Genomic DNA, 11,460 nt, shown 5'->3' on the forward strand with positions numbered 1-11,460 from the left:
GTAGAAGATACTGCTCCTTATCCTTCCATAGGAACTTTGACTAATCTATAGAAAACAATCTACTATGAGTATCATGTCTTAGTGCACTCTCAAATTCTACATACCATCTACACTCAAAAATACAACATTTAAAATAGTGGTAGTCCAACTCAATAATTTCTTGTATTTTCCCAAATTATTGTAGATTCCCTTCAATAATATTCCTATCTTTTGATCTTGATCAAGTGGATTGCTTGAATTCAACAATGATGCCACAATCTAATGATTGTCTCTTTTCATGTACACTTTCTACATGATAATATCCAGCATATGCCTACATTGCTAGATATTTTTTTGTATGTGAAAGACCATTTATTTCAATTATAAATTTTATTTTATTTGTTATTGAGCTTATTTTATTTAAGTAAAGCCTATAGTCCAAATAACATCCCCAAATTATTATTAATACAATGTAAAAAGCATTATTAACTCTAATATTCATATTGAAAAATCAATATTTATATTATTATTAAATCTAATATTCATATTAATATATTATAATATTAATATCATTAAATTTAATAATTTTAGACTAATTTATTATATTATAATATACAATATATTAATATATCATTATAATTATATTAGCTCTTGGAGTAATTTGTTAGATTATGATATGTAATATATTAACCTATCATTATATATATTAGCTTTGGTAGATGATCGCGCAACACTCTTTGAAGTTACAAAGGCCGCCAACTACCCGGTGGTCACAAACTTTTTGGACAAACAATGGCTGATGTTGAAATCGAAAACCTTGAACAGATACGTCAGCTTTTCAACATTAGGTATGAAAATTAATCGTTAAATCACTATCAGAGTACTTCTCTTTCTGCAATTCTGTTGAGATCATGTCATTAGGTTTAGAGTATATATCTCTTTAGGCATTTTAGGGTTTTTTTTCATTTTGACTTTTTCTACTAGCAGTTTTGCAATTTAAAGTCAGTATTATATTATGAAAGGGGATTTTCTAGTGCACAATTTCTCATTTTTCAATCTGTTTTAAAGTCAGTATTATATTATGAAAGGGGATTTTCTAGTACACAATTTCTCATTTTTCAATCTGTTATTTTAGGTTTATAATGAAAAGATATTGTTAATTTTATACCGGCTATTAAATGTGAGATTGATAAGAACCTTAAGATTGTTAGTATTTTGATAGAAACTTGTTACACATTACACCTTTTGCACTTTGAATACAGTGATTGGTTCTTGTTGTAATTACTTTGTATCTAGTCAATTGGCGGTGTTATTATTTATTTGGAAGTATGAATGGTTGTTGTTCTAGTTTATGTTTAATATAATAAATGGAAAATATATTATTTAAAGTTTCTTGGGTGGATCTGTATAGAAGAGATATTGTAATGTAAGGTGATGTTATTGTTATTTTAAGTTATTTAAATATTTTGATTTAATTATTTAATGAGCTTAAACTCATTTTAATCATAATCATGGATTTAACATGAGCTTAGGGGGATTAACTTTTATTCTAGTGCAAGTTTATTTTAGAGCCCAAAAAAACAATGTGTAATTTTTTAATGTTTAAATTATATTTTTGAATGTTATATAGATTACATACATATGCATTGATTCATATTCATTTTATAGGGGTATATTAAATTCGCTCAAGAAAAAATAAAAATAAAAAAATTAATAATTGAAATAAAATTGGAGTAAAATAGTCAATTTTGTTGTTGGTTGTTTTTGGGCCCCTAGTTTTGAGAACATATATTTTGTTAATAGAATTATTCTATAATATACCCTATTGAAAGACATAAATTTCCTTATTTAGTATGGTCATTTGCTTTTTCACGATATTAGATCAAATATAAGAAAACCACTTTTATTAATCTTAATTATAAATAATCTTGAGTTTGATTAGAATTCCATCATGATCTCCTTCCTAGATTTCTTATTGTGGAATGTAGGTTCTTAGTTAGTTGAAAGAAAACCTTATCCAATAGAAATTTTAAATATTGGGTTGTTTATTAGTTGAAACTAAGCCCAAACTTTCACAATTAGGTTCACTATTTTGAACATACTCACATCACCCAAATTGTGAATAAGATAATAAAAATCTTTACCAAGAAAAATCAAACACTGTGATTTCAAGTTTAAAATAACATTTCAACTTTCAAAAAAACAAAAAAAATAACTCTATAAAATAAAATAGAACTACAAATGACCCATCATATGGAGAACCCATGACATTCATATGGAATATTGTTTATTTAAAGGGCCATTAAACCAACTTAGACTCATGTTAGGTGGTGATCTACCAAGCTCTTAGAGGGATCAAATCTCTTTCCACTATAAAAGATATTTGTATCTCAAGAGATTTGATCCTCTCTCTACTTGGTTAACGGGATCAAATCTCTTTCCTCTATAAAAGATATTTGTATCTCAAGAGATTTGATCCTCTTTGTACTTGGTTGGTAGATCCTAAGTTAATAGGATGATTTTACAAATTTTAGTTGGGTTGAGAGGTGCTCTCCAACATAGTATAGAAAAAATGGTGTAATGTCTTATCTTGTAACTATTTTGAATTAGTCAAATTACATAAAAACAAAATAAAATAGAATAAAATAAAGTAAGTGAATAAATAATTAAACATTATCAAACTCTATCTTCACAATACATGGTTCTTCTTATGGTATTCTTAACCCATGGTTTTTAACATGGTATTTTTAGGCCCTCAACATAATATATGCTTATTCCCATTTAGACTACACAAAAACCATTTTCAATTTGTTCATGTTTCTTTATACCATTTTTTCATTCAAGGTGCAAAACTGTGGGATCACATTCCTCTTTCATAAAAGAGACACATATTCATTTTAGAATCATGGTGACAAACTGTCAAAATAAAAGTCATGAAGATAAAAAAAACTTTACTTTTAAATAAAGTGAAAAAATGCCTATGGTTAAAAGAAATAGGGAAAATTTAAACATTTTATTTATTTATTTGTATTTAAAAAATTCATGGAATTTTAAATAAATGAAAATATTTACTATATTCTCATATAAATTAACTAAATTCTAAAAAAAATGAATATATGGATTTGTGGCATCGACTTGGGCACCCACATTACCATTCCTCTGCCTCTCGTTTCTGCGAAGACTCTGCGTCTGGTTATTCAATATTGCAGATACAATGTTCTTGATGGCCCCAGAATATCACTTGATGCCGTCAAAACGTGTGATGTGGAGTTCGTGATAGGTCTGGTAGATGATCGCGCCACACTCGTCGAACTTGCAAAGGCTGCCAACTACGCGGTGGTCACAAACTATTGCTGATATGTTGAAATGGAAAACCGCTGAACAGATACATGAGCTTTTCAATATTCGGTATGAAAATTAATCGTTAAATCACTCTGCAATTGGCAGGGTACCTACCTTTCTGCAATTCGGTTCGTTTCAACATGAATTTGAGAGGTCATTAGGTTTAGAGTACACATTTTCTGGTTTTTGGTTTTCTTTCTCAGCAGTTTTTGCAATTTAAAGTCAGTATTATATTATGGGACTGGAACTGTTATCAGATAGTTGTTCCTCTTTAATTTGTTATTTCAAGTTCATTGATGGAAAAAACATTGTTAATTTTACATAGGCTATGGAATGTGAGAGTGATAAGTAAGGTAATATTGTTAGTACCCCTATAGAAACTTGTTACACAACACACTTTTTGCATTTTGAATGTTGTGTCCAGTTGTAATTAAAGACAATTTTAAGTATAGAAATTTATCATAAAGTTTAGAAATCTTGGGAATTTCAGTATTATGTAATATGCAAACTATAAAATTAGCCCACCTACTAATATTAGTCCCTAAATTATTCTGTGGCTGTAATTATTTTGTATCTTCTCAATTGTTCCTGTATTTATTTATTTGGAAGTATGAATGATTGTTTTTCTAGTCTATTTTTAATATAATAAAGTAATGTAATGTGAAGTTATTTTTAAGTTAGGTTATTCAAATATTTTGATTTGATTATTTAATCCTCATAAATACATATTAATTATGGACCTAATGTGAGCTGAGAGGTATCAAGTTTTATTATAGGGTAAACTTATTTTAAATTATACTAATGAAAATTAAATTAACCAACCTAGATCACTCTTAATTCTGTATCTACCAAACACCTAAAGGGATCAATTGTCTTTTTACTATAAAATAGCTCTGCACCTCAACATATTTCCTTTTCTCATAAAATGGGGCATTAAGATGGATTTAAGTTCATAGTCAACTTAAGTTGAGGTAGTTTTTTAACCAAAGTTAATGCTTTTGGGGAAAAATTATTCTTGAAAAATATAGTTACAAAAGATTCAAAAAGTAAATATAATTAAATATTAATTTCAAAATAAATTTAAACAAACAATTATTTAATTAAAAAATATTGTGTATTAAAAGGTAATATATGAAAAAAACAAGTGAAAAACTTATCACTTTATAAAAATAAAAAAGAACTTGGATTTAAGAGATCTGTGGTTTGTATCTTTTGACTTAGTTACCGAGAATCCACAGTATGAACATTTTTATGCCAACGTTTCAAATCGCAAATGGTATCCACCATCAGGACTTAAGGATGACGTAAAAAAGAACTTATTTTTTTATGCCATATAACATGAAACTAGCTTAGAACCATCTTAATTCTTAATCTATCAAGTTTATAGTGGGATCAAATGTATCAAGGTGCAAAAGTCTTTTTTAAGAGTAGTAATTAGAATGCATGTTGAAACTTATGTTAAAAGTAATTAATCTATCAAGTTTGTCATAAAATTAATTTAAGATATAAGTTAGATAAATTATTTTAATGATGAAATGTTTTATCATGCTTTAGATATGTAGTATTGATAAAATTGATATTAAAGCTAATTTAATAATAATAATAATAATAAAATATTTTTATAAAAAGTAATATTGTAACATATATATATATATATATATATATATATATATATATATATATATATATATATATTATTAACACTTATTAATTATTTTTTAATATATAAAGCAATACAAAACTTTGTTGGTCTAAATTTTAATTACTACCACTATAATTTGTATGTCCATATATATAACCTTGATAAGTAAATTAGAGAAATTGATCTTTGAACCTCCTCACACATAACACTTCATTACTTATTAATTCCTTTTTTTAATTCTTTTTTAACATATAAAGGAATACAGAACTGTGTTGGTCTCAATTTTCACTACTACCACAATAATTTGTATGTCGCTATATATGAGTTTCATAGGTAAATTAGGGAAATTGAACTTTAAACCTCTCCAAGTACAAGACTTAATTTCCATGGCACTAATTATTTTCATAATATTAATAATAATAATTGGGCTGAGAGGGGCTCTATAGTCTAGTACATTAGGGAGATGTTGTCACATATATGCAAGAGATGTTGTGCTAAAAGTTACTTTAAAAATGAATGTAGGCCATTTTTAAATATTTGAATTTTCACTTTTATTTTACATCAAATTTAATATAATGAGATAAAGTAATTTAAAAAAAAAAGTGCACATGAATGAGTACATTCTTTTTTTTGCTAAAGCAAGAGTCGTACCTCCGTTATCATTAAATTGAGAAAATATTTACATAGGTTAAAACCATCCACAAGGAATCACGGATCTAGTCTAAACCAATTTCTAAAAATCCAAGGGTCTCGAGTGAAGTCTGAAAACACAAATCCCTACCCACAAAACATCCCCACCCTCAAAAGCAAAAAGTATCAAGGCCACAAAATCTGCCCAGCAATTCCTTTAAACACCAACAACAGTCTCCTACCAAATGACAGTTGGACCTACCAATAAGCGCATAGCTTCCTGATTGTAGATCCTCCCAACTTGATCCAACAGTAGAGGAAAGTTTTGCACTCCATAAAAGACTACCTACCTTATGGACCCATAGACCTACTCGATGAATCCTAGCCATAAATCCGCCATGCTGGTCAAGGGTCATATCGCGCTGAGCAAAAATACTGCTAGTTAACGTGCGATAAGGGTGGTAAACAAACACACCCCTCGGCCACGTGTAGCATGGTGAGCGAGATCGCTCCAAAAACTTGAAAACTAAAAACCACCCAAGAGACCCCTGATACACCAACAACCACTCTGCGGGAAGATTTGCGTCCTTGTACGGAGAATCAAGAATATTTCAGTATCCACGAGAGCTCGAATTCTAGCTACTACTGCACTTTCCTTTGCAACCATCTATGAGCTTATAAGAAGTAAAACACTATCCCTCAAACTTGAACCAATGGTAGAGGAAAGAATCACGCTACAAAGAAGACTGCCTTTTAACCTTATGGACACACAGACCTGCCCGATGAATCCTAGCCGTAGATTTGCCATGCCAGATCCGACGGTCAAGGGTCATATCGCACCGAGCAAAAGTACTCCTAGTCAACATGCGATAAGTACAGTAAAGCAGCCCACTCCCTAGCCATGTGTAGCACGATGAGTGTGATCGCTCAAAAACCTGAAAACCACATGATGCTTGAGAGTCCCCCATGTTAGAGTGAGTCTGGTCATCCCTCTGTCAGAGATCATTCCTCTTTTTCAATATTCATTTTTAGGTGTCTCGCTTAATTCACTTCGTTGCATTCCGCTAGGGGCATGCCATTCTTTGACGGAAGGGCTTGGTTTTCTTGTTTCCCTCATGCTTGTACCGGCTGGGTTGGTTAAAATTTCTCTGTGTTCATCAATCTCTGACTATTTTGGTCAAAAAGAATCTTTTAGTTTTTGAGTCTAGGGTTTAGTCTTTTGAAATGTTTAATAACTGCCTACAGGCCATGAGGATGGTTTTCAAAGAAGTTCTCAGTTCAAAATTTCATCCTCAAGCATATTCAAGGATATTTCTTGTTCAAAACTCTGTTTTGAATAATAAATTGTCAAATTTGTTTTTGTAATAAAATACTTGTATTTTTCCACCATAAAATATTTCAAAAGCAAGCCCTCGTCTTCCTTAGTCAAAATATGCCTATATCCGGGGAAAAAATCAACCAATTTCATCATTTTGAGTCCAGAAAATCAATGACAAAGCCAAAAGATAGAGTTTCATTAAACGACAAAGTGCCAGAGTCAAAAACATTATGAAGTGGGTTTTTGAAGAAGTAAAAATTTAAACCATCTCTTGTCAAGATATTTCAAAGCTATTTATTCCTTTGTAACTAGTGCCATTCGAAAAATTAAAGAGAAAGGTCAAGTTTGAAGCTTGAAGAGCAAATAGTGTTTGAAAGGGCCGTTACTGTGTGTTGGTGACAGAGCGCGGCGCATAGGCAACTGGCGCGGCGCACTGGTTGTGCACGGCTCATAGAGCCGATTTTCTCAATTCAAATTTTCACTGGCGCGGCACACTCATACGGCGCGGCGCGTTGGGATTGCATGCGGCGCACAGGGCCGACACCAACTTTGACATTGCCTCCAAGAAATTTTGAATCATTCGGTCTCCTTGCTCCAAATTAGATATTCGTCACCTGTCCAGGATGGCATCTTAGGTGTTCTCCGCTTGAAAATCTCTCGGTACTTTGACATACCAGATGCTGATCGCACTAAAGATGAGAAATATGTCGCTGCAGATTACAGTGGATTTTCCAAGGACTATGACAGATGTCACTTTCTTTTAGCAAATAGACATACAAGCATCCTTGGAGCATATTCTTTATACATGGGCCATTCGTCATCCTGCAAGTGGTTATGTCCAAGGGATAAATGATTTTCAACCCCATTCTTAGTAGTATTTTCATCAGAATACTTAGAAGGTGATATGGAAAACTGGATGCTTTCAAACTTAACCCCAGAAAATATGTTAAATGTTGAGGCAGATTGTTACTGGTGCCTTTCAAAACTCCTTGTTGATATTCAAGACCATTATACATTTGCTCAACCAGGAATTCAGCGGCTTGTTTTCAAATTGAAGGAGTTGGTGCGCCGAATTGATGAACCAGTTTTAAGACACGTGGAGGAGCAAGGGCCAGAGTTGCTACCGTTTTCTTTTCACTGGTTTAACTACCTTTTAATTCGTGAGATTCCTTTTCATCTCGTTACAAGGTTGTGGGATACATATCTTGCAGAAGGAGATGGTTTTGCAGATTTCCTTGTATATGTGTGTGCTAGCCTTTTGTTAATGTGGTCTGAACAGTTGAAGAGGCTTGATTTTCAAGATATGGTTCTCCTCTTGCAACATTTAACAATACACATGTACAACGTGCAATGTGAAAGAATTCTTCAAGACACAAAGGAAGCAGGAGGTGAAAATGAAATTCGAGGAAGAATGCAGCCTTTAAATGCTCAGCTCGTGGATACTATTTGTCGCTTGCATGATACCTTTACCACCAGGAGTTTTGTTTCTATTTATTGTGGCTTATGGGATAGAATGAGGCAACAAATCCTAAATTTCTTAGAAAAAGCAGATAGTTCCTTTGACATTGACCTACTAGATGCTGAAATAGGAAATGTGTGTACATGTTTCCATCCTAAGCCACGTGGTTATCTCCATATTGGGCACGCAAGGGCTGCTATTTTCAATACTTTGACAGAGGCATAAAGGGCGCCTAATCATGTGCTTTGAGGACACAAATCCTGCTAAACAATGAATTGTTAAGAATATTCTAAATGATTGGGATACACTCGATTTCCAAGGAGAAAGACCCACATATACTTCAGATTTTAAATGCAATAGAAACGTAACAGGAATCAGTGAAAGATCTTCATTAAAGGCGAAATATCATTTAAAGGCCATTTTTATAAAAAAATGGTATTAATTCAAATGGGAAAAACGAACAGTCCAAGACCGAAAGCCTAAATATAAAGCGAAGATGTCTACAACAGCACATGAATAGGATTCGATTTCCTATTTTTAGACATTACTTATGATTCAAAGGGTCTACAGTTACAGTTTACACCTTTCCATTGGTCATCAGAGATTTTCAAATGGAATAATGTAACGCTGCTCTGTCCCCAGAACAGATGGAGAACACTTTTCCTATATTATTCGATTTGTTTTCCAGCTCCCTATTTTTCATCGATTTGTTTCACCATAGATGGAGTTTATTTAATGTATGAAAAAACATTTGTAAAAGGTTCTGAGTTTTGGGAAACGGTGGAGGAATAACTCAGCGTTTGGCTGTACAGTTTTGACAGAGGATTAATTAAATGGTGCAGCTCTGATTTATAAGATTCTTGCGGTATGAATTTAGCATGTGTTTCTTCCTTTATGTCTCATATGTCTTTTTTATGTTTCTCCATTCATTCCTGATCGTTTCTAGCTGAATACTTTTAAGTGAGAAAGGTAGAATTCAGTCATTGCTCTGCCTTGAGGAAGTGTTCAGACTTTATGTGTTTTCTTCTTCCTGGAAAGGATTCATACATTAATACCCTTTTCAGCTTTCGTAAACAGTCTTTTCACCTCATTTAAATTCAATTTGATTGCTAAAACCTCATGCCTATCTCGCCTTATGAAATATCTTGTGCCTTTGGTTAAGTCTCTGCTCATGCTTTCCTTGTCCCACACAGTCTAGAAACTCAGTTATTTATTGAATTAACTCTTTCATATCTTTTTACTAGCCTAAAATCATTATCAGTTTTGCATTTGGGTCATCTTAGGCTCTATTGGATATCTTTTGCCAAGATAGACTGAGAGAGAGCCCTCTCCTGTCCTCGTAGGGCTAGCTACAAGGCTGAGCTTTATTTGATGTTACCTTGAATCCTACTTTCCTTCAGCGTAAGGTAGATTCGAGCTCTAAAACCCCGATACACCGAAAACCACTTTGCGGGGGGATTTGCATCCTTGTACAGAGAATTAGGAATATTCCAGTAGCCACGATAGCCCGGATTCTCGCAACTACCACCTTCTCCTTTGCAGTTGTTTGTGAGCCTATAAGAAGTAAGCCCCTGCCCCTCCAACCAACTACTCAGGCCGTAGAATCCTTCATGCAACTTAAGAAAGAATAAAACTAGGAAAAACTTGCAACTCATAACCAAGCTTCCATGGTTTTGATGCGATACACCATCATATCTTTATCTTCTTGGGTGTTGCACTGATCCATGAGACCATCCTGAGGCCATCCATTCCCACCCATCTCAACCCTATGTATGTTACACTTCACTCCTTGATTAGCCAGTAAATCAGCCAATTTGTTGGCCTTCCTCCGCACATGGTTAAAACTTAACATGCGTAGGCCTCTGAGGTGGAGCTAGATCCTTTGAAAGACCTGGATCAATCTCCATTTTTTTGAAACCTTCTCCGGCTCCAAACCCCGGATAATTCTTTTTACTATGTTGATAATTAATTCATAGTCGACTTCAATAATTACATTTTGCTGATTATCCTACACCAGGAGGTCTAAGCACTGCTCCATAGCCATAGACACTGCCATGTTATTTGTGGCTCTGCCTAAATGACCATGGAAGATGGAAAGGATATTACCAGAATCATCCCTTAACACTCCTCCAAAGCCCCTTGTGCCCGGGTTGCCTTTTGAGGTCTTGTCAATGTTATATTTCAGATAGCCCCTTGGGGGTGGATACCAGAAATCCTGCTCAGTATCCATAACCTTAACCTTTTTGTTCATTCCCTACAAAATAAGAGCCTGCATACCTAACAGTCCTAGAATCGTTATGTCATAATCTGAAGGAGGATTATTAGGGCTATTTCGCACAATGGTACCAACTGTCTCCTTAAGTTGAGGCAAGGTTTGCTCAAAAAGACATAGGAAGGGTCTTTTTTCATTCTTGAAAATTCTCTTGTTCCTTTCCTTCCAGAAATTCCAAATAATGAAGTTGGGCGTAAGAGCCCAAGCTAAGTCAAGAATTTCACAATCTAAAAAAAATTTCCTCCACTTGGTTAGAGTATTGATGATACACGCTCTATCCCTGTCGCTCTTTTGGAAGATGATGGTGAAAGAATCCCACAATCTAGAGGTGAATACATAATTATTAAGGAGGTGTTCCATGGTTTCTTCTTGGGCTTCATAGAGGTGGCATTTCGAATGCCCTAGAATACCGCTTTTTCTTATGTTATCCCAAGTCAGAATTTTACTATGATAAAAAAGCCACATGAGGAGTTTGTTCTTCATCTAGCCTTGATGCCTCCATAGATTCTGCCATATTCTATCTGGAGCAAGAGAATCTATCTCAAAGAGTTTGCATTTTTCCTCCCTAAGATTGAAGGTGCCCTCATTATTGTTGCCCCACCTCAACTGGTCATGCCCCCCTATCACTAGAATCTTCTTTTGTCCCAATACCTACATAAGAGCCTCTACTTTAGCTTTCAAGGGATTATCTTCCCTAAAAACCATGTTACTCCACTTTCTCCATTTTCCTACATGATTGGTTTGGTCCCAAAAATCTTTGACCTTTGATAACCCTATTATATCTGTCTCTCTCTTGAGGTCCACAAATTCCTCTTTTA

At 33.6% G+C, this 11,460-nt stretch overlaps 1 pseudogene; it reads left to right on the forward strand.

The window, feature by feature from the left end:
• Positions 1-771: 771 nt before the first annotated feature.
• Positions 772-8,595, forward strand: LOC149228865 (uncharacterized; annotated as a pseudogene).
• Positions 8,596-11,460: the final 2,865 nt, after the last annotated feature.

This window comes from Pinus tabuliformis, chromosome J (assembly GCF_031772625.1).
Source record: "Pinus tabuliformis cultivar Carrire ecotype Pingquan chromosome J, CPIR1, whole genome shotgun sequence".
In the NCBI taxonomy this organism is placed as follows: Eukaryota; Viridiplantae; Streptophyta; class Pinopsida; order Pinales; family Pinaceae; genus Pinus; species Pinus tabuliformis.